The sequence below is a fragment of the Peromyscus leucopus genome, chromosome X (genome assembly GCF_004664715.2).
Source record: "Peromyscus leucopus breed LL Stock chromosome X, UCI_PerLeu_2.1, whole genome shotgun sequence".
Lineage (NCBI taxonomy): Eukaryota > Metazoa > Chordata > Mammalia > Rodentia > Cricetidae > Peromyscus > Peromyscus leucopus.
The window spans coordinates 6,930,898-6,958,238 of record NC_051083.1 but is presented as its reverse complement, the minus strand read 5'-3'; the positions used below and the strand labels follow the sequence as shown (position 1 = coordinate 6,958,238).

At 37.7% G+C, this 27,341-nt stretch overlaps 1 long non-coding RNA gene across 7 annotated transcripts in view; it reads right to left on the bottom strand.

Annotated features, from left to right (window-relative positions):
* Nucleotides 1-2,970: 2,970 nt before the first annotated feature.
* Nucleotides 2,971-27,341, bottom strand: part of LOC114680957 — a 77,255-nt gene continuing 52,884 nt past the window's right edge. For 6 of the 7 annotated variants that reach the window (XR_005089976.1, XR_003732845.2, XR_005089978.1 and 3 more), the window contains 4 exons: nucleotides 27,116-27,277; nucleotides 11,567-11,634; nucleotides 9,025-9,156; nucleotides 2,971-3,688 (listed from right to left, as the gene is read on the bottom strand). This is a non-coding gene — a long non-coding RNA (uncharacterized LOC114680957). The remainder of the gene's footprint in view (nucleotides 3,689-9,024; nucleotides 9,157-11,566; nucleotides 11,635-27,115; nucleotides 27,278-27,341) is intronic. The other variant, XR_003732844.2, reaches the window with a different exon arrangement.

Below are 27,341 nucleotides of genomic sequence, written 5' to 3'. Positions count from 1 at the left end.
CAATCTCAAAGGAGTTCTATTTCAAATGCCAATTGCTTGCTACCATTTACACTTGTCAGTTGACATATGTATGTATCAGGAGTTCCCCAAAGGCTTCATGCTGGGGAAGTTGTTATATAGCTCATGGAACGCAGGGGCATTTACTTACCATTACTTACTCATTTACCCGAAGGGATCCAAGGTAAGAACAGTCCAACCAAAGTCATGTATATTGGTAACGTGTTGAAAGACACCTGGCTTCCATTCCTGCCCTAGGTCATACACTCAGTATCACATCTACCTAAGCTGGAGGCTTTCTAAACTTCAGATTTGGAGGATGTTCCATTATATTTGTGATTAATCAGGCATTAATGATTGTTGTCACCCTCCCTGTTCATGTTGAAACTTGTGATCAGAAGTGTAACAGTAATAAGTTAGACTTTAAAGTGATTAGATGTGTTGGAACAAGATTTCAGTGTTTCACAACTAAAAAGGACATGAATGGGGGATGGGGTTAAAAGAGTACCATGTGAAAACTCAACATGCAACACTGAGGTAGGGTATTCAGAAAGTTGACTATGTCATAAGCATTCCACTCTTATGAACATTAGGGCTTGATGGATGGGTTAAGTGACAAGTGTTCAACTTTTTTGCCTTTTTATCACATGAATAAAGACCAAGAAGTTGGCTATCAGACAATGAATGTCGATGTCGTAAATTTAGACTTATCCCTCAGTGTTGGTAAAAAATAAATTATTTTTGTTTAGGAATTGTTTTAAGTTTTAGGTATTTTGTTGTAGTTGCACAAATGGACTAAGAAAATGACTACTGGGCTGGAGATTTTAATAATGGCAAAATGTAACCATTCCACAGCCACTACTATAAGTATGGAAATAGAGTCACCTACTCAGTCTGAAAAACACATATCACGGTGCTCTTGGCATCTAGACACCTTCAGGAAGCCAACCAGACTCCCCCTTCCACCATCTATTCATCAGCATACAAAAGATATAGACTCTAGTGATCTTGGCTGTTATTGTGAGGAATAGACCAAATACTGCAATAAAAGATTCTCTTAGCATCCCTATCACTCAGTAAAGTACAAGGGTGACAGAAATTGTACACTGAGTCTGAATATGTATTTCCTGTTTGTATTTCCTGTTATATTGCTATATTTGGCCATACTTAGAGGATCCATCCAGTATTGCTGTGTCACTCTGGAAAAGGAAATGAAACTCTATCCATCTGGCTCCACAGTCAACACTTTGTTTAGTGATAGGCAAACATAGAGCAGTCTTTAGGAGAGCCAGCTCCAAGACTACACCAAGGGTATGACCCCCCAAAATAAAATATCCACAAAGGCAGTGAGGCCTTGGGAAAAATTGTCATCTGAGGGCTAGACATTTTCCATTTTTTATTGGAGGGGGTAAAATAAAGAAACACTCATGCTTTCCAATAGTAATTTATTTTTTCTTCATCTTAAAAAATCCTCTCAGTAAATCTCTATTCCACATAGATACATTCCACATTGTTACATTCTTCATATACCCAAGTTACATTCCATAGTGTTATTCTCCATATAGCCATATACCCCTCATTTTTACATCTCTTCCTTATAACTCCATCTCTTCTATACACATTTCTTCTCTCTACTGTTACATTCCTTCACATTTATTTATTTTACACCATTTATTCACTCTTTACTCATTCTTTTCATTCACTCTCTCACCTTACTCTATCTCTCATACTTCTCTTTCCATACAGCTACATCCCTCACTCAGCACACACAAACACTCTCCCATACCTCGCTCACTCCCTGCTCTTTACACTGTTCCTTCATATCCCTTCTTCAGCACATATCCCCACACACTCTCTTACTCTCTGAACAGCTCTTTTGACAGCACTTCTCCCCATAGCTTTTCACAGTCCCCCTCACAGCCAAACTCAGTATAAATATGAGTTACATTTTCAGGGTCCAACCCATTCTCATAACACATAAGTCACATACAGTTTTTCTCAGGTTAGGAAGGTCTTACTGAATGGCCAGTAAGTAAAACCTGGCCAAGCATGTAACATGAGTGGTTAACGTTCCCAGACAGATGACATTGAAATTCAGGATAACAATAGTTGGCTAAACCTTGAGTGATTTGGGTACATACAGTCAATTACTATAGGGGTTATGTCTCAATGTAAACAGCCTGTCCCTGATTTAGCAATAAACAACTGGAAACAAGGCATTGTGTATTTTTTGCAGGGGCAGCTTAGTCTATTTTGAATTTATTCTGAAATTTATAATTAGCTGTCTTTGAGACTCAGAATACTATTACTTTCCTGTGTTAATTAAGAAAAATATTCTAGGGGGCTGGAGAAATGGCTCAGGGGCTAGGAGCATTGGCAGAGGACATGGGTTCAATTTGCCAGCACCCACATGGCAGCTCACAAATGTAACTCCAGTTCCAGGAAATCTGACATCTTCATACCAATGTACATAATGTTTTTTTTTAAAAAAGCAAATAAAGGCCAAAAAAGAAAAATATTCTAGTATTCTGTTCATCAGAATTATACAGCTTAAACAGAAATCATCTTACTGAACATCCACAGCTATAAGTGTGCCCAAAGATGTAAAACAAACTACCAATAGTCTGTGGAAAGGACCCCACAGCTGTTCTTTTTAGGGAGTTATGTGGAGGCCCATGAGAAAGTTACAGACATTAATAGAAAGTAACTCCACAGCTTTGCCAGGTGGGGCTCCCAAAAAGGAGTTATTCCTCTGGTGGGTTGACCTGTTGGACACTAGTTTTCACCTGTTGTATACTACCACGGCCTCCTGCACAATTGACTTCAAAGAACGTTGTGGGTGCAGAAATGGAAGAAAGAAAACAATCCCCTCTTGATAACTATTAAGAAAACTATGAGTTTAATTAAATAAACCCTTGCTATATAGAGTCATTTACCACACTTAAAATGTTGTCAAATTCCTCAACTACAAAGGGTCTTTTTTTTTTAAAATAAGACCAGTGGCTTGGGCACAAAATAGTAGAAGGAATGAACTGGTAAGTAGGAAACCAAAATGCATGCAGAACAGACAGTACAATCTTTTAAAAATTCTAAGTCATTAGCTTTATTTTCATTGAATTTAGCATGAGATGACAAAAATACATTGTATTACCATCATTGGTGATTAATTAATTTGACATTGATCTTTGCATCACTTACTTACCTTTTCTAGTTTTTTATTTAAGTCACATTAATGTAAAATACATGATTTCCTACTAAAAATCTCTAGTTTATAACTAACTACTTACAAATTCACCTTTAAAACTTCTATTCCTCCACTGAGAATTTTAGCCTGAATTGCTACTTTCTAGAAATATTCATACATTTACATTTATTTACCAAATGAGTAGGCAAATAAACCACATTATAAAACTTGTGTTTCTTAGGAGCAATTTCAATTCTCTTCTTCCTCTCACCATGGAAAGCCATGCTTGAGTTCCTTGTCATTCCATCACACAGCTATTCTGCTTTCATAAGGAATGATCAGCAATAGTGGACAGTCCAGTAAATTCTAGTGTGCACTTTCAGGGAACTAATGATGTGGTAAGATGTTGGAACACCAGAAAAAACATTCAGATTCTATTGAGACTGGAGAGTCCTTCATAAAATTTTTGAGACAATGACAAAAGAAGAACAAAAATAAACCACGTTCCTGCAAGTAGAAGAGAAAACAAAATGAGGAGGAATGGTGAGGTAGGTGCGCAGTGCCCTAAGGTATTTTACTTCCTGTCAGCAACAACAAATAGAAAGTATTTCATTATAACATGATCAATCTTTGAATGTTGAAGCAAGAAGAGGAAAGATGACATAACATCTTATCTTTGGTTTCTTCAGTTGACAGGATGGCATGTGAGACTGTTTAGGATGAAATCACAATGAAACCATTAATTGCTAAGGTGATCAACTTCATGGAGGTCCATTCCTCTATTCTTTTCAATGAGAGAAGTCACACTCATTTATGGTTCCTAGAAAAGTGACTCAGAAATATTAGAGATAAAACTCTGATAAGGTGGCCAATGGAGAATTGCTTCCAGGTAGCCTGAAACCCAGCAGACAATGTAGCTGTTGCCTAATATACACAGAAATCTACATTGTATGCCAGGTTCATGCCCCAGACCTGGATGTTCAGCCTGCAAATCATCCAGATTATTTCAAAGCAAATCAATATGTCAAAAGTGATATGTGCCTTATTTACCATAGAGAAAACATAAGTCACAATTACTGTGATTTATCTGTAGGTGAAATTTCTTCAAATAATTCTATTGGTTCTCATCCATCATGCTATTTTTAAAATGACCTTTAAAGGTCAAGAAATGTACGGAAGTACAGACAGGGAGGTGGTTAAATATCAAGTTAAGTATATGATACACTGACAGACAGCTGAATAGAAAAGGGTATCTTCATGGCAGAAAGAGGGGGATAAGGAGAAAATCCAATCAATGGCTCAAATATCCTTTGCAGTGCTAAACACAGAGACCTCATCATTCATAAAATTCTTGATGACTTCCCAAACACAATAAATAATGGAAGATTAGACTCTGAAAACTGTGTGTGCATGCATGTCTATGCGTGTGTGTGTGTGTGTGTGTGTGTGTGTGTGTGTGTGTGTGTGTGTGTGTGTGTGTGTGTTGCTCCAGATAAAGCTATCATTTCAATAATCTTCTTCTGGGTATAATAACTGAAGCAAGATGATGCCACCAGAGACCCAGTAGCCAGATGTAGCTGCTGATTACCAAAGACAGGATCTACACTGGCTACTGAGCCACTGAGGGCACCGTAATTCTTCTGAGAGCTAGACAGTTTGTGGCCTTCTTAGGAGAGACTCTGTGAAAGAAAGGATGTCAATTATAGAAATTAATGAAAAAATACCAAGAGTTTTCAGTGGCATATTTTTCTCAGGTTGTGCATATATGTAGCTGTTAACCTCCTCTAGATTCACTTACTAAATGTCTAAAACATTAATGTCTAAAACAGAAAATTATTAAAAGGTAACCTTTGCAAAAGTATTCAAAGTAGCACCTCATCAGTTTGTCAGTTTGAAGCTGTTCCCCTATAAAATAATACAGGTCTAAATTGCTAACTAGGTAAGTTCTGTGCTGATCCAGTCCTCATTTATCTTTCTAGAAATAATTAGAAATAATTGCTGGGAAACTTCTGTTTTTGAGTCCAGGTATGGAGAATACAATACTGAACAAAGACCCCTGACTCTTGGAACTGAGAATGACAACAAGGGTAAGAAAAACCAAGAAAAGAATCCAGCATATATGCATTCATTTCATAGAATAATAAATAGTTGAAAATAATAGTACTATTTTTATGGTAGTGAAGGAGTGTGTGACTGAAGGCCTGACAGTCTGAATGCCTGACAGAAGCATACATATATCTAGGGGAGAGTCAGGAACCTGGGGGAATGAAAGAGGCAAGTGTTAAATGCATCAAGTTAGGAACATATCCAATGATTTGGAGTAAGGCACTCTATGTCTGCATTTGACCACCATGGGCAATCACTGTTTTCTACATTTAAAATCATTTTCAAATGTAAAGAACTATGCAACTTTGCTCCAAGCACATACACCTTAGAGTCCTGCTCTTTTAAGATTTTAAAATTCTGCAGCATTCCCTTGGAAACATTTAGGAGTGTTATCATCAGAAAGAAATCTCTCAAAGGCTTACAACTTTCCAATAGCACAAGTTCAATTAACATGCAATCAGACCATAGACTGAAAATCAAATACATGCAGGACCAAGAAAAGTGGCTCTTTACAATATTGTTAATGGTATGGAAACATAAATAGCTTTCTGAGAGCCACAATGTGCTTGGCTCTTTTCAGGAGGACAGGGTTGGGATTGATGAAGGAAGTAGGTTTTTCTTTGATTTGTCCCCCTTTCAATAAATACAAACTAACCACATCTATTAGCATTCTCTACAAAAGAACATGCATAATCAAATACAAAGTAGAGCATTTGCTCAGTTTTGGCAGGCTCTTACACTTACTGTAAAATAAAGCATTTACAAAAGACACAAACACACATCTCATAATATTTTACAACTATTCCTAAATCACCTTTTATAGAAAAAGCTTCCAGAGTGAGACAAGGGTTTAGTTTGGTTAGTTCCAATGCCAAGATTAAACAGATGTTCATTTATAAATCTTAGCTACAATCTTAGTCAATCTTAGCTACAATCTGTAGACTCAGGGGTTAGATATGGAAGAAGAGACTGGGAGGACACATGTTCTCCCTGGGAGGGAGAAATAGAATAGATGTTATGGGTGGTCTGGAGGGGATAAGAATGGGAGGATTAGGAGGGGGAGGGCAGGTAGGGTTGAGGGAGGGAATACAGGGAGATACAGCTTGAATTGAAGGATTTAAAGGATGGCATGGAAACCTAGTACAGTGTAAACTTCCAAAGATATATGAAGGCAATTCTAATGAAATCTCCAAATAATGGGGGAGAGAGTCTCAAAGCCAGTACTGGGACTGGGTTACATCTAATTCAGTTGTTGGCCTAAGGGGCCACATGGAAATCTTCAAACAATCCAGGCTGTAGAAAAAAATATAAGTTGCTCTTCATGAACAGACAGCAAGACCCCATTGCTGAAGACAACACAAACAAAACTCATTGAGGAAGGAGAGATCAAGCTAGTGCCAACATAAAACCTTTACCCTATATCCTAGTCTCTGATGTAGGAAGGTACTCTGCAGATTATCAAAAGACAAACATAAACACCAACCCAACCACAAAACTCTGATCTACAATCTGTCTTGCCTGCAAAATATATGCTAGGGCAATGGTGCCCCAAAGCTTTTGGGAGTAACCAGGCAATGTTTGATTTGACTTAAGGCCTATACCATGAGATAGAAGCCATACACTGCTTGAGTGATCAAGAACCAGAGATTAGATAGCCAGGAGACCTAGGGTAAAACCAAATACTACTAGTCTTTAAAAAAAAAAAAGGAATGATAAAATGACTCATAATGATATTCTGCTATTCTCAGGCCTTATTCAGCAATCCTTAGAGAAGCTTCCTCCTGCAGCAGACAGAAACAAATGGAAGACATCAGGAGAATAAGGTCCTCTAAATCAAGTGAGCAAAGAGCACTCAGAGATGGAAGCAATAAAGCACAGGGCCTACACAGGTTTGTACCAGATCCTTTGCATATATATTATAGCCTTCAGTTTAGAATTTTTTAAGAACTCCTGTGTATGAATGAGTGGGTCTCTGATTCTTTTGCCTTCACTTGGGGCTCTTTTCCTTCCGTTGGTTTACCTTGTCCAACTTCGGTGTGATAGTTTTTGTTTTATTTTATTTTGTTATGTTTTGTTGTTCTCTTTTAGAAGCCTGTTCTTTTCTAATGAGAGACAGAAAGGGGGTGAGTCTGGATGGGAAAGGAGGTGGGAAGGAACTGGGAGAAAAAGTGGGGGTAACTATAATCAAGATATATTGTATAAGAAAGGAATCTATTTTCAATAAAAGGGAAAAAATTGGAAGGGAGGGCATGAGATATTTAATCAAAATGAATTATATACATACATAAAGTTATGTAACAATAAAATTATTCAGAATATAATCAATTGCTATTGTGCCTAAAATTTCCAATTAAGGATGGCAATTTTAAAAATAGAACTGTAACAGTACCGTAAAACTAAATATTTAACACATACATTATAAATAAATAATAAGTAAATACAAAATAAATCTTAATCTAACTTTACATTAGAAAAGTGATAGTTTTAATACTCAAAGGTTACCCTATCTATCCTATAAATTCACTGTATTTAAAGAACTAAGATTAATGTATTCTTTTCTTTTAAACTTATATAGACAATGCATGATGAACAACTATAAATAAAACTATTAAAGGTTATTCCATTAGTACCCACCACTAACCAATGCAATAGTGACCACCTTGATATGGAATTTTGAATAACAGCACATTTTCAAAGTTTATAAATGAAATTCAAAGAGAAGAAACAGTACTAAACTACAAAGTTTACGTAATTTTATTACCTAGTAATTAAACTCCCGTATGAGAAAGAACTGTAACCAAGGGATCCACTGCCTGAATGTAATCTGTACCACAAAGAAACAAAACACAAACAACACACAAAAGTCTCCATTCTGGCTGATGACCATCAGTCTATGGTGGGAAAAGAGGGTTTAAATTGGAAGCAAAGACTCATTAAAAGTTAAGCCTGCTTTGAACTGGGATGGAACTATTACTTGCAAAGTTACCCTAGAATTTGAAGAGCCCACACCCCACAATTAAGCAGGAGCAACCTACAGGCTGAACCAGGAAGAAACCTATTGACAATGAAAGTTAAGCTTCCAGCTAGAAAACAACACTTGAATCACAGTTTCCCTAGAAATGAAAGAAACACTGCTTGGAGGGTTATTCAACTAAAGCAAGAATAGAATCACTCAATAGCTTTTGAAGATTTTTTTTTTCCTCAAGCAATTCTATTTTGCCTTCAAAAAGAATCCCTAAGTTTAGAAATGACAGCTCTGTGAAGAAATTTTGATCCTAAAGACTATGTGGGAAGTAAATGCAGAAGGACCAGCTACTCAAACAGCACTGGCAAAATGAATGTGTTCAAAGGACTTTTGAAAACTTAAAAGAAAATAATCTTTCTTTTTTTAAAAAAAAGCTTCTAAACACTTTTTAGTTCTGTGATTTTTCTAATCCCAGTAGTTTTGTCCCATGTCTCTAGGTGCCACCCTAGTGGCATGCACATTTAATACATATGGTAGCAGGCTTTCGTTAACTTAAGAATGCAGTCAACTTCTATCACAAACACATTTATGGGTCCAAAAGAGCACAAGCCACTCCATGATTTTAATAAAGTCATCATTAATTTAAAAGTAAATCAAAATGTCTTCCATTAGGTGGGCTTTATGTTAAATGTTTTTTAAAAAATAGACATATACATGAAGTGGGAAGAGAGAGAGAGAAACAAACTTTGGGAGGCACAGGGCTTGTGATTACCTTGATTATGGGGAATTGGGTTATGGCATCATAGGTGTTTACGTATATCCACACTCAAACTTCCCACATGAAGTACGTGTTGTTCTTTCTTTATCATTCTTCAATAAAGCTGTTGATAAAAATCACATGCCTCTGAAATGGTAAAGAACAAAAAGTCTAATTAACAGTAAGTATAGACCAGGAAAGCAATGCATTCAAAAACACACAGTGTGCCACAGGGTTAAATGATTCTGGAGAAACCACCCTTGAAATGCAGGTGTCTAATTAAAGTACATTCCTGTGAGCTTAGATTCCTTCTGCATTATGTTAGAGTAGCTATCACCATAACCAGGCACGTGGTGGCAGCCTGTCTAACTCTTGCATACTTGAAGTCCTGTGACTACATTGACCAAAAACATTTATACCAGCTGATGGTCACTTGATCCTCACATCTCTCTATTTAGTAAATTGTTCTACAAGTCAACTTGAGGTTTGAGGTGAACATTTCTGGGACATTCCTGTTCATGACACTTTTAAAAAGATATTCTCTGCCAAATAATTCTAGCCTGAACAGGCCTGGGAAGGGTTTGGGTTGGCACAAGATCCTAAACATGCTTCTAAGGATGAAACCTCTTCCAGCTAATAAAGACAGACTCAGACTAGTTTTTGAAAATAATATTTACCAATTAGATACATGCCTTTAATCCCTCTGAATGAAAAAGATTAATTTTTAAACAATTACTGGATGAGAACATAAGTGAGTTTTGCTCACTAAATACACTTAGAGAAAAGGGATAACTTTACCTAAGTGACACACAGGGTTTTTTTGTTTTTTTTTTTTTTTTTTTTTTTTTTTTTTTTGTGTGTGTGTGTGTGTACAAATTCCAGAAATCAATTGCCTTAAATCCATTGTCTCCCTTTCTTCCTGCTCTCCCTCTCTCTCCACTCTGTAAAAAACACCTAGGGCATTTTCTAGAAACAGTGTCAGCAATGTGCAAGGCAGTGAAGTATTCCTGTCCTTAAAAAGGGGAAATAAAATTTGCACCCCATTAATGATAAGAAAATATGCACAAATAATTGTTTTCTGAACCTATAAATAATAGAAAGAATAAATAAACCAGTCACTTTCTCCAAAAATGAATACTTGGTCTTTGTTTAACCACAACCCATTATTGGCCTTCCCATATTGGGTCTCACTTCTGAGCCATATTCACTTTTCTGAAGACATCCAACATCACAGGCTGTAGGTCTCAGTTATAATATTAACCACCAAGCCTCTTGTTTTTTCCCTTGTCCAACTCTTGTGCCATCTAATATTTTCAAAGTACTGAATTTTTAGTTCTTCTGTAGCTCTTCTCAGACAACTTCTTTTCAGTCCAAAGTGGTGGGCCCTTTATGTGCTAGTTGCTCACTCCTCCTGCCTGTGGAAGGTCCAGTTCTAGGCCTCCTCACAGATGAAAAGAAGGATGCTTCTTTGGAGCTTGCTCCCTGATGGCTCTGTCTGTGCTGGTCAGAAACAAAGTCACACTGCTCGGTCATTAATGGTTAGAAATGCGGCCTCCACCTGCCTGGACTGAGTCTATCAGGTTGATCTCAGTCCTCAGGGGAGGCTTTGCCCTGGAGGAGGTGGAAATGGGGGTTGGGGGGGGAGGGAAGGGGGCAGGAAGGGGGAGAACAAGGGAATCTGTGGCTGTTATGTAGAACTGAATGGTATTGTAAAATTTAAAAAAAAAAAAATGCGGCCTCCTGTGAGAACACAGGTAGTTTTAGGTAGTAATGGAGTCTCATTCTTTTCCAATTCCCTAGGTGCCACCAGCATTTCATAAACATTTGTCATGTAAATCAATCAACTATAAAATGTCTGGGCACCTATAATAACACGCCTCAAAGAAAGCATAAACAGAAAACCCTGAAACGCCATGGACAAACATCTCCATTCAGGATGGACCTTGTGTATGCCTTCCTACACTTAACAGCACTGAAGGGTGCTGGGGAAGGGCAGGGGTGCCCTCAGGAAGACTATTAACCTTCACTACAGCCTGCTGCACAACCATGGAAGTATACCAGAAACCAAACCACACTGTGTACCAACGGATAGAGTTCTGTGGTTTTTAAAAACTAAGTCTATACAAATGGTTCCTACCACAAAGGAAAAGAAGGAAAAAACAAGCTAACTGATGGAGGCACAAATTCAGATAATTTGAAAAAGATTAAATGTGTATCACAATACACACAGACCCTATTTGATAAAGCTGCCAGCTACAAAACGCATTACTCAGCAAAGAGAAAAAGGGAGAAAATGTGGATTCTACTAGTGTATGTAACAAGGAGAAAACGGAAAACCTAAGTGAGACTTTAAAGAGTGGTCTGAAGAGTGTTGCAAAAACTTTAGAGAATGTGAGAAAGATAGCTATATATAGTCCTAACATACAACCAAGTATTTACTGCCAAACTGGTCGAGGCTGGTTGTTACACAGTGAAAATGAATCCATTTCTTCAATTAGTCAGAAGAGCAAGTGTTTTGTTGGAAGCAGCATAATATAAACTAAGGACCATGCCACACCTTGACAACAGTATTCTTCTCTCCTCAATTTAGTTGCTCATAGTGGAAGAGTTTTCACATGGCCAGTTCTGTAGAGCAAAAACAAATTTTTAGAGAAACATTGCCAAGCCATTTAAAATGAGTCAACATTAAGATGAAAAACTAAGAAAAGTAGGGCAGGGAAGATTGGTAAAGTCTGTAAAGTACTTGCCACAAAAGAAGAAAGACTTGAATTTGGTCTACAGCATCAAAGTTTGAAAAAGAAACAAGCAGTAGCCATCAGCAACAGTGGATGGTGGTGTTCTACTGTAATCACAGCAATGGAGAGAGATGAAGAAATCTGGATTCCTTGGGCTTGCTCACCAGCCAGCCTCCTCAAATTATGAGTTCAACAAGAGAACCTGCCTTAAAACAAGTTGGACAGCACCCAAGAACAACACTGGTGGTTGACCTCTGGTCCATGCACCACATGAGAGGAAAACTTTCCTCCTAATGGGAGGGAAGGCAGGAGAGGGAGATATCTTTTTTTCATTGGAAATCATCTATTTTTATACTGCATAATATGCAATATAAAAAGGAAGGTAGGTACTAAATAGGGTCACTACTAGTGACAAAGTGCAAGGAGAGGTGACCACCACTGCAGCAAAACCAGAAACATGGGTAAGAGAAGACAGGCAACCCTGACACTCCTCAGTGAGGACATAAGCTCCCTGGATGGCTGCTCTTACCTAGGTACAACATGAGAAAATCTGAAAGATTGGACAGAGAAGGGAGTGACTTTGATCAGTTTAATTAAAGTTAGAAAATGTTAGAGTGCAGAGTCCACAAGAAAGGGAAGACTATTCCTAAGCTTGGTGGAAGGCAAGAGATAGAGGAAGGAAATCTTTCTTCCTGTGCAGAGGAACAGTAGCCAACTTCATTACTAGGTTGAAAGGGGAAATAACAGGAATAAAATTGCTGTTTATATTGATGGTAAGTAACACAGGGGAAATCTGGTTCCTCTTTCTGTGAGGGGAAAAGGGGGTCAGGAGAAGTATGCCTTGAAAGGATTAGCTGAAAGTCAGGTAGGGCTGGATGTGACTGTCAATGTGTCTTGGGAACGTAACTATCAGTTTAAAAGGCAGTGGGGTAAGAGGGCTGGGATGTGACTCAGTGGGTGGCAGTGTCTACCTACCATGTGTGAGGCCCTGGCTTCCACACCCAGGTGCTCCCTCCACTCAGAAAAGGCTCTGCATTCTTCAAAGTTCTAAGCCTCTGACAACAATGTTCATTCTCCCTCTTACTATGCTATCAAGACTGTTTCAGATTCTCATGGGAAATTACTATTCATTTTCAGACATGATCTCTCTTGTAAGCCTTACTCTGATGATCAAACACTCTGTAGTTTGGGGAACAAAGTTGGAGGGAAAAAAATCCCTAACATGGTCATTCTTTTACTTTCCCATCTTAAGAGTAGTAGTGCTAATATGGAAATCCCAGATAGACTGGAGTGAGCTGTCATGTCCATCATCACATTTCTTCCACAGTTGTGTCCCTATGAAAACTGGCAGATACCATAATAATTTGATAAGAGCAGTACCAGATGATTTGGTCAAAATGAAATAAAGCAAGACTTTTCTTTGACTGAGTTTCATTTCCAGACAGAATCTTACATTCTTTGTTCACCTTTATTACTATACCTCCTAATGTTTTTAAAGCTAAAATACAGCTGATGAGTTCTCCAATCATGAACACAACACTCAGAGCCAAGAACTCTCAAGATCCAGTAAGAAAACAAGTTATGTTTTGTTTCCTACATGTGAATGGGAAACAGACAGAAAGCCCTTAGGAAAAATGTCATTTTATCAATACACCAAACAAGTTACAAAACAGTGTGTCTAGTGGAGCCCTCAACTAGGATACAAGCCACAACAAAAGCAAAATCAACCAAACAAAAAAACCAACCCACAGTTCTTAGACTCTATTACAAATGAGAAATACACACAGTACCATTTCCCTACAAATATTAAGGTTCTGAGCAAGCTAAAAGGCAAGATTTGATGTTGTTCCTCTTAGTTTCTTAAACTTACTTGCCCATAGAACTCTCCTCATGTCCCTTCAAAACATGTTTGTTAAGTACCATCTCCCAAAGCACTGAAGGCTATACCCAGACAGCTCATAGTTTATTACATAGACAAGTTTGGGTGGCAAATTATGTAATAAGTGCTCTGGAGGCAATTTCCTCAAAACCACAAATGGGAAAAAGTATGAGAGACATTGAAGGACATTTAAAGTGATGGGTACCTGGAGAATGAATATGCTACCAACACGGTCTAGGTGCAAAAAAAGATACCAGGCAATAAATCAGTCTTCCAGGAAAAACAACAACAACAACACCATCTGCCTTTACCTGTGGTTTTGTGAATCACTTGAAATCAATTATTATTTAGTGTCCTTGTAGGAAGAATTGGAAATGAGCTCAGAGTCTTGACCAATCTCAAAGTGACACAAGGGTTCCATGATCCAGGAAACAGCTAGGCATTTCTGAGCCTGCTTATTCTTCACCAGAAGAAAATAATACCAACCCACATGACCATAGAAAGGCTTGCACACAATGAGGTAGGTACCTTATAACCAGCTTCTGAAACTGCAGCCTTGTTACATAGGAGCCCTACAACAATGGTGTGTTAAGTCATGTTTATAAATCCAGCAGGCAGCTGCTCTACCAATTTGGGGAATGGGAGATCACTTTGTGAAAAAATACATTCATTTCAATGACAAAGGGGTGGAGAAAAATGAGGGTGGCTACAGACTACATTCACCTATCCTAGAAAGTACTATGTTTCTATACCAAAACCATTAGAACTCTATCAGGTTTTTCCTCCTTAAGAGAAGGTAATCTTGATTTTTACCAAACAGGGACATTTTCAATCCCTCCATCTGCTGTAATGATACCTTGTTTTCTTCAGATTCTTCTAAAATCAAGGAATAAGCAAATGCAAAACTACACATAATTAATTTAGATGATCGGGAATTCTGGAAAACATCAACATAAATAAATAAGGAAGTGAAATTATCCCCAAGATCTGGTGCCCTTGTGCCCCATTTTAACTCTTCCCCTCTTGCTAGCCATGCTGTTCTCCACTTGATACAATTATTCATCTTTCTGCCATTAAGGATTTCTTTGCATTTTCTAGAAATGTATGTAAACAGCATTACATTCAGTGTATTCTCATAAGGGTCCCTCACTTTATTTATGATAGTAACTTTTTCCAATTCTGAGCAGTACCCATTGAGATACACTGTGATTTGTTTGTCCATTAAGTTGCAGCTGGACGTTTGGGTTTTTCTAGGTTTTGACTATAACTAATAACATAACTATAACATTCATGTACACATGGCTTTTTTTTGTCACTCTAAATGGGACAGCTTGATCACACGGTAAGTGAATGTTTTACATTCTAAGAAATTGCCAAGTTGTCTTCTAAAATATTTCTACCATTTCACATTCCTTCCTAAATATCTAAGAGCCCCAAATTCCTGCATCCTCAACCTCACCTTAATAGTCAGCCTTCTATATTTCAGCCATTCAAATAGTGTATAGTTTTTATTTACATTTCCCTAATGACTAATGATGCTGAACACTATTCATGTACTTATCTATACAATATGAGTATCTTCTTTAGTGAAAGGTATGTTGAGATCCTTTGCCAATGTTTTGTTCTTGCTGGTTTCTCATTATTGAAAATGTCATCAGTTTCTAGGAGTGGTTGAAACAAACTCATTCAAATTTTACAGAATTAATGGTACATGAATAAATAAAGATTTCTACAAAATATTTTCTAAAGCCTATATTCTGTTTGAGGAGCTTGAAGAGAATTTAATTACTTGTATGACTGCTGCTGCAAGGTTAGTGAATGAATATACTACATGGTACCCAAAAAAATCCCCTTGGTTACTCCTCAGAAAAATAACCCATTTTTCATCCATACGTCACATTTCAAATATTCTAACTGCACACTAGTCCTGCCAATTCTATTTTGTAAAACAGTAATTTTTCCTATAGAAAACCTAAATAAAGTTAAAACCCGTGTCACATTGTTTGTGCAAATGGTGGCAGATAAAACGTGACATGCAAACAAGACCATGTCAGTTCCCAGTGGGGATATGTTAACGGCAGCTAAATTGGAGGGCAGTTCAAGGAATTGCTCTGAGAGAAAGCAGGCCTAGTTCTGTTGTGTAGCACCACCAGATCGTCACTCAATTGTTACAGTTGATGTGGGTTTCCTTTTAGATGCCTGGAAAATGACTTTGCTCACCACATCCACATTCTGAAATACTTTTTGAGAACTTGTAACCAAACTGCAGGAACTGACTCATTTTGCAGTGCCCAGCCACCACACAATTGTTTCGAAGAGACTCAAGTCAAAGGCAGAAACACCAAGGTTTCGGGACACAGGCAGAAAGTTGTCTGGATTTACATGAGAAGAGGGGGAAATCCCAGGGCACAGAGAATAAGGATAGAGTCCATGAGATTAGGTCTTGGAAGAAGGACTGAGCACAACACAATCTTACAGACAAAACATGCTGTTGTCTTCAAGGCAAGAAATCATCTTTCTGTTTCTAGAATGTAGATTCAGCAGAGAGATGTCCACACGACGACGATTTCATACAAAATGATGCCTTAAAAGGCCATTCTTGAATTCCTCATCCTTACCATCTCCTCAGCAAAGTGATGCTCAGTCATAAGCACTTCCTTTATAGGATGTAAGCAGGAATGGACAGCATGTCTGGGACACCAGGAAGAATGAAGGGCTGACACCTGGGCTTGGAACCAGAGATTTATCCCCTGGGACTCCCCTACCTCCTCCCCTGTCCGTTTCTCCATTTTCCTCTTGGCTCCATATGCAATGCATCCAAGGGAATGGGTGTGTTCATAACGTCCCAAGCCTCTCTCTGTTTTCACACTGAGTTCTTGAGTCATGGTCAGGGAAGCAGCAAATGTAGCCCTTTTCCCCGGCACCACACAACTGTTCCCAAAATATTCATTTCTCCTTCCACACAAGTGAAACAGGTTAGTCAGTCAGTTTCAGCCAGAGGCAATGATAATATCTGGCCCAAATGAACCAAACTATAAACAACAAAACCAGTCATTCGTTTATGCAGGTGGGCTGCTTGCTAAAAAGAATAAAGGGGTTAACAGGAATGCATCACTAATTAGTCAAGCCATATGATAAGATGTTTGGATAAGGGCTCAGTTATTATGAAATAAGATCCACTTAGGTAAGATCTATGAGTAGTTATCAAGCCCCATCTGTTGTCAGGCCTGGTCTAGTAGAGTTGTCTACATAATGGTATATATATCCTTTATGGTTGTTCTCATGTTTGCCACGCAAACTCCCAGATGACACTAACTGCACATCCTTTATGCACAAATCAAGACTTTCAGTATCAGATTACAAAAAGAACAGCAGGGAGAATTTATGGCAGTCATCTACCTTTCAGGAATGGCAAGTACTTGTTTTCAATAAAATTTTACTCTAAAAAGGTATAATTTCCAACCCTTCCCAGCTGACCAACTGCTTTCATTTTCCTAGGTTCCCTTTTCATCTCGAGTTGTAAAAGCAGTAGGATTTAATTTTCTATCCTGTGCTGATAAGATAAAAAGGGAGACTATGGAATCTACTTTTAAAAAGGAACTACTTGTTTTAAATAAGATAAGTAATGAAAATTTTTTGGTCTGAGTTTATCAGATGTTACTGGACTGGACATTGTTAATATATATAATGGAGTTCAAGGCCACATTGGAAATAGCCAAGCATGGTGACACACACCTTTAATCCCAGGAAGCCAGCCTTTAATCCCAGGGAGTGGTGGTAGAAAGCAGAAATATATAAGGCGTGAGAACCAGAAACTAGAAGATTTGGCTGGTTAAGCATGTGGCTGGTTAAGCTTCAGGCTTTCCAGCAACAGTTCAGCTGAGAGCCATCGGGATGAGGACACAGAAGCTTCCAGTCTGAGGAGACAAGACCAGCTGAGGAACTGGTGAGGTGAGATAGCTGTGGCTTGTTCTGTCTCTCTGATCTACCAGCATTGACCCCAATAACTGGCCTCAGGTTTGATTTTATTAATAAGAACTTTTAAGATTCCTGCTACACTGTGCCAAACAAAATTTTCTTATAGATTAATGAAGAATTTAACTAATTGACTGAATATAAAATAGAATTGGTAAAAAACCAAAGGTGCTTCAAATTCCAAACAAAATGCAAAGACATGCCCAATGGGAAGACAGTAATAGGTAAACATAAATCAATGGAAACATCATTATTAAATAGTCAAGCCCCCACTTCTGTGAATGCATGGGAGAGGAGGAACTATCCACCTTGATCTCCTTCATCTTTCTATACTAGGAGCTTAATAATAAACATCATAATTAGAATCACAAGAGAAGCATTTTATCAAAAGAAGCCATCTACAATTTATACCCACTTTGGTTTTATAAGATGCAAAGGGGTTCTTCTCTCCAGGTTCTCTATGGATATCATACCCCCTCCTCTAGTTAGTTAGTACCTCATACCTCCAGCAGCATCTTAACTATGGAGAACAGATTTCTAAATGGTCCATCTTGATGTGTCTATTGTAGTTCTTATTTTTTCTTACTAAAATTTTCTTCCTCTAGCTTAAATCATGGCTGTCCCTGATCTCTCTATGGGTTTCTCTGCACAAATGTCACTACATCAAAGAGGCATTGCAATCAGCTCTAGATAGCAGTGGAATTCTAAGCCTGCAATGCTCCCTATCTGTCTGGGTTGGTTCTGTTTTCTGCATTCTTACACTCAGAACACTAAAACAAACCTTTATCTGTGTGGTATCTTTGCCTGGTAATTCTCCTACATACTTATCAAGTCCAGTTGTCACTCAAGACAACTTTTATTAACACGTTACCAAAAAAATCCAAACGTTAAGGGTCAGGAGTATAGGACTGAAGGAATGATCCATTTGACTACGGCTAAGAAAAACTGTGCAGGAGAAGAAAGAATAAGTGCTCTATAACCTACCCACCATCATGGGGTTATTAGTGTGTGAATGACAAACAGAATGTGGGCAAGTAAGAAACCCTGTGTTGACAAATTTGACTGACCAATTAACTTTGATCTACATTACCTTTCCCTCCCAATTGGACCATATGTTTACTAGGAATGCAAACTTCAAAATTCACATTTAAATACATATTATTTTCAATGTCTTTGTGGCTAAAAACACAGGTCATTCTGTTCCCTTGAGAAGAATGTGAATGGTTATTTTTAAAAGACCTGTGGGCAGTGAAATCCAGGTTGAACTTAGTACTTATTTATAAGTATTCAAGAGAAATGTCCTGCTTCCAGAATCGTGACAAGTAATACTTTCTCAGGAGTGTTAGTAGTGTTATATGTCCCTCTCCCCACAAAGAGGAAAGTATCCCTCCTTACTTTTCACAGCTTTACTTAAAGATTAAAAAACAAGCAAACAACCACCACCACCACCACAACAACAAAACAAACGACAAAGCAAAAACCCTCAAATTTAACTGAGGTCAGAATCAGAGTTCAATTCTATTTTAAATTATTTTCCAAGATATCTTTGGGGAGGCTTTTGTAAACATTTACTGTTCTTTATAGAAATGGTTTGAAAGTGTAGATTCTGAGATTATATTTACAGTTTGGCCATGAAGAAAGGAAGTCAATCAGCCCATGCAGCCATTTTTTCTTCACAGTTTTGCCTCCTAAGCCTTTTTGTCTCAGTTTAAGCAAGGACACTGGTTGAGAGAAGATGCTCAAAGACTTGGTGTCAGTCTGTGAGAGGTATACAACCCCCAAACAACAAGTATCAAACAAAAGGCCTTTACTGAGGGAGAATGGACCAAGGTAATTTACAGCTTATAGCTACTCCTCTCTCCAGTCACATTCCATGGACTCTCATCCTGTCCTTTTTTCCCCTCTGTCTGCAGGAAGAGGTTGAATGAGTGTAAATTAGGACGAATAAATTAGCAGAAAAAAATTATGGAATGATGGTAAGTCCCATTAGCATATCCTCCTAGGGGCAGGCCCAGTTCAAGACCAATAAGCATTTTTAGAGATTTCCAAGTATTTTAAACTCATGGACTTGGGTGGGTTGCCCTCATCTACCTTCTAAATCAAATTCTCAGCATTTACAGCAAGAAGCAACTATGAATTTTCAAGCTGTATTCCCATAATCTGAAACTTAAGTACTAGTGCAAACAGGAAGTTTTGTTTTTAAGTGGACATCAGTGGCTTCTTCCAAGTTCTAGTCTATAGAGAAAGACTTCAGAACTAGATGGAGATAAAGGTAGAATATGTTATGAATATAGATTCTCATTCACTTTACCTTTGTTCCAAAAGTCCATCCTGAGGATTCAAGTGCTCACATACATCTCCCATCCACCCCCAACTTCAAATAAAAACTTGAGAGGAAAAGAACAGGGGAAGTTAGATGAGTAAATTTATTAGTGATTTAGATCAACTTTAGAAAACAAGGAATTCCCCTCCTGGACTTCAGTGGCCTAATTAAAACTCATAAAACACCAGTGACTAAGACTGTTCATACTGATTTGTGAAATAAGGAGTATCAAAAGTCAACTGTGGATTTCAATATTGAGAGGCCCAGGTCTGAAATATGTGACACTTTCTAGAACAGAATTGAGAAGATCACTGCTGAAACTTTCAACTTCAATCAACTTTTATTCTGCCTTTGGACCCAAAGTGCTTCTCATCTGTACTGGTAACAGCCTAGTGGCCGGAAGCAAGTTCCTTTGTTTCCGTGTGCTTTAGCCTCCTCACTTATGAAGAAGACACGACAGTGGCATCAACAGCTTGCTACGAGGATCACTCATTACTGCCCGTTGAGTACCTGCAGGAGCAGCTTCTCAAACACACTAAGTGCACAACAAATGGTAACCAACAAATTGTTGCCTTTTAGTTCATCTGCGGTGCCCAATGTCACATATGTTAGCATAAACTTACAGGCCTGGGGCTAAACTGATAGGGTTTGGGAAATACAAGTTAGTGGAGCACCATTATTCCAGGTTCCCTAACGTGTATTCCTATATATGAGCAAGTGCAAACACCAGAACTCCCTTCAGGTTCTGTGGTTTAGAGAAACCAATGGAGTCACTCAGCTACCTAGGGGCAAAGTACACTTCAAGCACAAGCACATTTGATCCTCAAGCTTGGGCCTCTTATATAATAAACAATTCAGATTTGGAGATTATTTTGTATGCAGGTAAAGAGAACTGTGAAAGCAAAGCATTGATGGGCCTAAATAAATTCGACCCATTTTTTGTAGTAGAGAACTAAATTAAGGTACTAATGGGGGGGGGGGTGTCAATAGATTCTCTTTGAAAAAAACATTTTGTCCATTTAAAAAAAGAATAAAGGCAGAAAAACTATAGTAACACCAATAATAAAGCCCCCAAACAGAAGAGCCATGTGCTTCAGGAAATACTTTTTTCATGGCAAGAAGGAGATGTCCTTTAAAATGAAATATTAGCCTGGCCTTCATTACAGAAGATTCCACCCTATTTATTTACTTGTTTGTTTGTTTGTTTGTTTGTTTGTTTGTTTGTTTTTGATTTTTTTTTGGAGGCAGGGTTTCGCTATAAAAAGTCCTGGCTGTCCTAGAACTAGCTCTGTAGCCCAGGCTGGCCTTGAACTCAGATTTACCTGCCTCTGCTTCCCAATTGTTGGATTAAAGGCATGTAGTACCATCCAGTCCCTGAAAGGTTCGAAATATGTATTTTGTTTTGCTTTGTTTTTTGAGACAGGATTTCTCTGTGTAGCCCTGGCTATCATAGAACTCACTCTATAGACCAGGCTGGCCTTGAACTCAGAGAAAGCCTCCTGCCTCCCACCCAAGTATGCACTATCACTGCTCAGTTTACATTAACAAAGTTAATGTGCAAAGTTATCACCACACTTACATTAATATTTTTAACGTTATTACAAACAAAATAGGTGCTATTTACTGTAGCTAAGAAAAGCAACAGTTTCAGTTGCTATACTGATTTACAAAAGTCATCATATCCAACTTCTATATGCATCAAATCTGTTCCTTTAGAAAAATGAAAGGAGCCGGGCGTTGGTGGCGCACGCCTTTAATCCCAGCACTCGGGAGGCAGAGCCAGGTGGATCTTTGTGAGTTCGAGGCCAGCCTGGGCTACCAAGCGAGCTCCAGGAAAGGCGCAAAGCTACACAGAGAAACCCTGTCTCGAAAAACCAAAAAAAAAAAAAAAAAGAAAAATGAAAGGAAATGAGCTATAATGATGTGTTTACAAAACAACATAATTTACAGCTAATAGCACTGTGGTATGCTTTATGTCTTAGATTAGTTTAAACACTTTAGGGGGGAAAAATTAGGATAAATGGAGTAATGAGAGATAAGTTATAGCATAGAATCATAAACATGAATCAGAAGATGTTAACATTAAATCACTTACATTATCAATATATAGTACGTACAGCAATTGACTACTTTTCAAAGAAACAAGAGCAGTTTAGTAGGTAAGTGTTAAGATATTTTAACTGCCAGGCAGATCTCTGTGAGTTCGAGGCCAGCCTGGCCTACAAAGCAAGTTCCAGGAAAGGCGCAAAGCTACACAGAGAAACCCTGTCTCAAAAAAACAAAACAAAAAAAGATATTTTAACTGAAATACATGTTCAAATTCTGCTGCCCATCTCTGTAAGTTCAAAGTAGTTAATAAAATGATTTTCTTCTTAATCCTTACTCTTCCTGCTATCAAGAAAATAAATAGCCAATCGTTTCATTTCTAAATTATAAAATATATACCCAGTACTACTCCATTCAAAACTGGTTAAGTTTCCCCTTCTGAATAAAACCTGTTCTCCAAATTTTAACCATTTGATCTCTAAACAGTTTGTTTAATAGAAATAAATATTTAGAACTATTACTGTAAAATTGTACATAACAGAAAAAAAAATAGTTGGTGCCAGGCAGTGGTGGTGGATTAAACCCAGCACTTGGGAGGCAGAGACAGGGAGATCTCTGTGAGTTCAAGGCCAGCCTGGTCTACAGAGCAAGAGGACAGCCAAGTGATACACAGAAAAGGTTTTTCTAGGAAAACAAAAATACAAAAAAAGAAAAAAGAAAAAAATTCGGCAAAATACTTTTTTTTTTCTTATCAATACCATTTTGAAATGAAGATAAGGGAAGCTAAAGACAGATCAAAATATATATCTAGAAATTTTTATGCCTGTTCAAAACTAACAATACCAGGAGTGGTTGACTAAAATGTCAAGCAAGGACATAAAATATACAACATGCCAAAAGGAAGTGCTAAAAGGAAAAACTAAGTGGGGACGGAGGGACAGGGAAGTAAAACGGAGGGCTGGAAAGTTTTTTTTAAATCACTAGAAACACATCGGGAAAAGAGAAACAACGTAGAAATGTTTTTGAGAAGCACCGTTAAAAGCATCTTTTTCTGGATTTAGTCATGCAGTTCAATTTCCTGGGGCTGCCGGATTTCCTGAAGGCACTTACTGTGCCCAGCATTACTTTTATACAGAACAGTCACCCACTCACAGGGTGACCCTTTCTCCCTTCACAGCCTAGACCTCCTTCTGGGTTTAAAAAAAAAAAAAAAAAGTCCCAGAAAATAGCTATAAAATGACTTTTTTCGCCGGGCGGCGGTGACGCACGCCTTTAATCCCAGCACTCGGGAGGCAGAGTCAGGTGGATCTCTGTGAGTTTGAGGCCAGCCTGGGCTACAGAGTGAATTCCAGGACAGGCTCCAAAGCTAGCTACACAGAGGAACCCTGTCTTGAAACCCGCCCCCCTCCAAAAAAAAAAAAACAAAAAAAAAAAAGGGGGACTTTTTCAACGGAAATTGCCTTGGGGTTAAAAAAACATGTAATTTCTTTTAGTATTTCCCAATTTAAAAAGTCAGGTTGATTCACTGATAGAGAGGTTAAGGCCTTGGAACTCCCATAGTCCCACCACCCACCGGTTAACAAACATTTCACACAGGACCCTGGTAATGATCATAGTGGTGATATGATATCACCACTTTCTGATGACACTAGGCATAGGGTAACCAGGAATGAGGGGACCAGGTGACACACCCCTCTGACTCAGCCAAGTTTCAGTGCTTGCAAAACCTGACTCCATTATATCCCTCTATGTCACATTGGGCAATTTGCTTCACCTCTCTTGTAGTTTTCTCTACACAAAATGGAATAACAATCATATTGGCTTTTCAGCTAATATATGTAAAACATTTAATATGAAACTATATCTCCTGGGTATCTATCAGGAACTGGTAGGCATTGTGCTAGATGCCAGGGATACATTTAGAAAAGAACCTAACACAAAGCATTAGTCCAATAAATGTTAATTCAAGAGTCAGAAACCCTTACTGGCAAGAGACACTCAGATTATTATAAATCTTATAAAGAGGGTGATTACTTTATATACACACATATGTATGTAACTACAGGGGAGGTCTGGTACTCTATTGAAGAATCGAGTATGGTGAATATTTCTATGATAAAACATACAGACTTAGTGAGCTAAATAAAGAATACAAGTGTCCTCGTGTAAGCTCAGGTCAGGACTTGCTGTCAGTTTATGACAAAACTTTTCCCCATTTGTTAGACCTGTTTGGATTGAGAAGAAATGGTAGCTTTATATTTATTAAGTAAGGGACAAACCTTACTGAAATCTTTTCCTCACTAATTCTTAATGTGCTAGTGACAAAATAAATTGTCAAAGCCACTGAGTAATAGAAAATGGGAATAGAAAATGCCTTCAGGCATGGAAAATGCACAAGTACATAATTAATCTATGGTACATATTAGTCTAAACACTCTCTTGCTCTGATACAGTGTTTCCTACATTATCAGCCTGCCAATTCATTTCCATAAACAGGTCTCAAAAACTCTTCTTAAAGAATGTTAAAAGTGATTTTTGAATATAAGATAAACTGTTTAAAGTTCATGGCTATTTAATAATGCAATTCTGTCTATTCCATTAGGAAAAAGAAGACATAAGCTAGTAAATGGCAAATGAACAGTTGGTTGAAAAGCATGTGTCTTGCAAGAACACAGAAGCTTCTGTAGTCGGCCAAGAGGAGAGGAATAAAGGCTATGCCAAAGTGGTTCTCTTCACATTGCATTTGAATATTTGCAGCTCTTGCACAGCCTACAATAACTGGTTAAAGATGTTCTTACTGCTGGTCATCACTGGAGAAAGATGTGCACAACCTTACGGAAGCTGACCTCTTATTACTCTATATGTTGGTAATAAGTATTGCTTTCTTCAAAACCTATGCTTACCACTCCTATGGTCAGCCCATACACAAAAGCTAGTCAAGAAGACAAGAAAGGAATACAGTGTTTCCTATTTAGGATGTTTCATGGTTTTTTTCTTATTATCCCCCTACTCAATGACACAAGGTTTAAATGACATTTATGAACTGAGATTTCTAAGCTATATGACAATAATCAACTACTCTTATCTGAGTTCTAAGAAATAGTCATTTCACTGGTTATTAAAGTCCCCCTTGGAATTAAGTTTACACTCAGAGAGAGAGAGAGAGAGAGAGAGAGAGAGAGAGAGAGAGAGAGAGAGAGAGAGAGAGAGGCTGAGATTACTTCAATAAAACTTAATCAGACAAAGGTATATAGTATACTTCTCAAATACTCCTGGAGAGAGGTTATGGATCTCAAATGGCTTCCTTTCACTTTGCTGTTTTTACAAACCCACAAATATATGTCATTAATGTACTTTACCAAATATGCCAAAATACCAATACTTTCAATAACTCCAAGAGGGATTTCAGAGTGATGCTTTATATGTATATTTTAAAATAATACATTGAGAATAAATAATGACAAAGTAAAATAAAATGAAGCTTTTCGAAAACTATTCTAGGACATACTTTGTAACATTTACTATTCCAGTTTACATTAAATCCCATTTTTATCATTCAAGACAATGGCTTCTAAATGCCTGAAGATCACCAAGGTTTTATATAGTCTTTTTCCTATCCAGCATGTATTTAGCCCAATATTAAACCACCATGTTTTATTCAAGTAATTACATGAAATAGAGGTGAAAATAAATATTACTCTCTGAAAACACTAGCAGTATTATCTAGAAATGCTTTCATTCCACCATTTCTCTGTCTTTCTCTCAAACCTATAAATTCATGCAGGTCAGGAGGGTATACATTCATTAAGTCAAATGACTTGTGACATTCACACAAACTTGCATTTCACAGCCATGCTTGTCTTTCAATTTAAACGGAAGTCTTTATTAGTCTAAGAAAAATGTTCACTATGTAAAGTGAGGGGGCAATTTACAGATTCTACTGCACTCATTCTCCTCCTCCCCATCTGCACCCCACTCAATTAACAGAGAAACTGTAGCTTTGTTATCGTGTTATAGCTTTCTTGTTTTAAGTTGAGAATTTTATGATTTCAAACGCAGCAGAATGGGAAGCAGAAGTCAGGAATGTTAGTCTAACTTTTAATTTAGTTGGAGATACTTAAAGCAAATAAACAATATTATACCCTTTATAGGGTATAATAAAGCACAATTCTGTTCACAGGGCGTAATTGCATGTTAGCATTCATAAATGAAGATTGCTCAGAATACCTATATAATTACTGACACTTAAAATATTTTCCCTATAATTCTATTTAAGTATATATCACATGATTATTTCTACTGACCAATGAGAAACTGGCAAAAATCAAGCAGCCACCCAATAATCTTGTTGTGCTCAACCTTTCTCCACATAATCTTTATATTAAGCAAAGTCAAGTAATCAAACATTCACATTTAATATAAAACTGTGCTATCTCACTGTCCTTAGGAACACAGATATTCAAGCCTTATTATCTTTCTGGGGAAACCTTAAGCATAGTAGCAGTGCAGATTCAAAATCAGAAAACTGGATTTCAGGTTTCAGAAAAAGGAAGCCAGACACAAAGGCACTATGCCACTAAGAGTTGCTTATTACCATCTTGAAAATGTTATAGACTATATGGAAACAGGAACCCTTTTGCTTTATTAATGTAATCAGACAGTACAATCTCAAAATCATGACATGAATGCAAAACAAAATCCATGACCATCATAATCTGCCATTCACAATAAGATGTTGTAGGTGCATTGCTTCAACTTTCATTTTGAAAAACATCTAGATAAAGTACTCGGCACAATAGGAAGGCAAAGGAGCTGACTAATTCTGAAAGTATGTCTTCAAATTTCAACTTGCTAGTCAGACTGAAATGCAAATGGCTATCCATGGAAAGTTAATGTAGCAACTCAATCAAACAACCTGTTTTGATTTTATGCTTTCCTCCACGGAAAAGGAAACCATGTTCAAAAAGTAAGACCTGGCTGAACTGGTAACACTCAGTCCATTTTATTAACTACCTGGTTCTTTCTCAGCCTTTACGCTATACTGTGATGTTTTCTGTTCTACACACTTGTTAGGGGTCTGTGAACAATTTAGCAATTCTCCCACACACCATATGAGATCTATTAGGGACAGTGCTACTTTTCACTTACCGATTCTGGAAAACAGTTTCCTGGTGATAGAACACTGCAGCTTCCGTTTGCTGAAACTCCTTCTTCTCAGCTTGGTAAATCTGATTATAAAACGGCTTTGTTCTGTTCACACGAGGCACTGTTCCTACAAAAGTTTTCTAACGACTTATCTACGTTTCATTCCTGTGACAAAATGAATCAGACAAAGGGGAAAGAGGAGACAGGGAATAAGTCCACACAAGTTCTT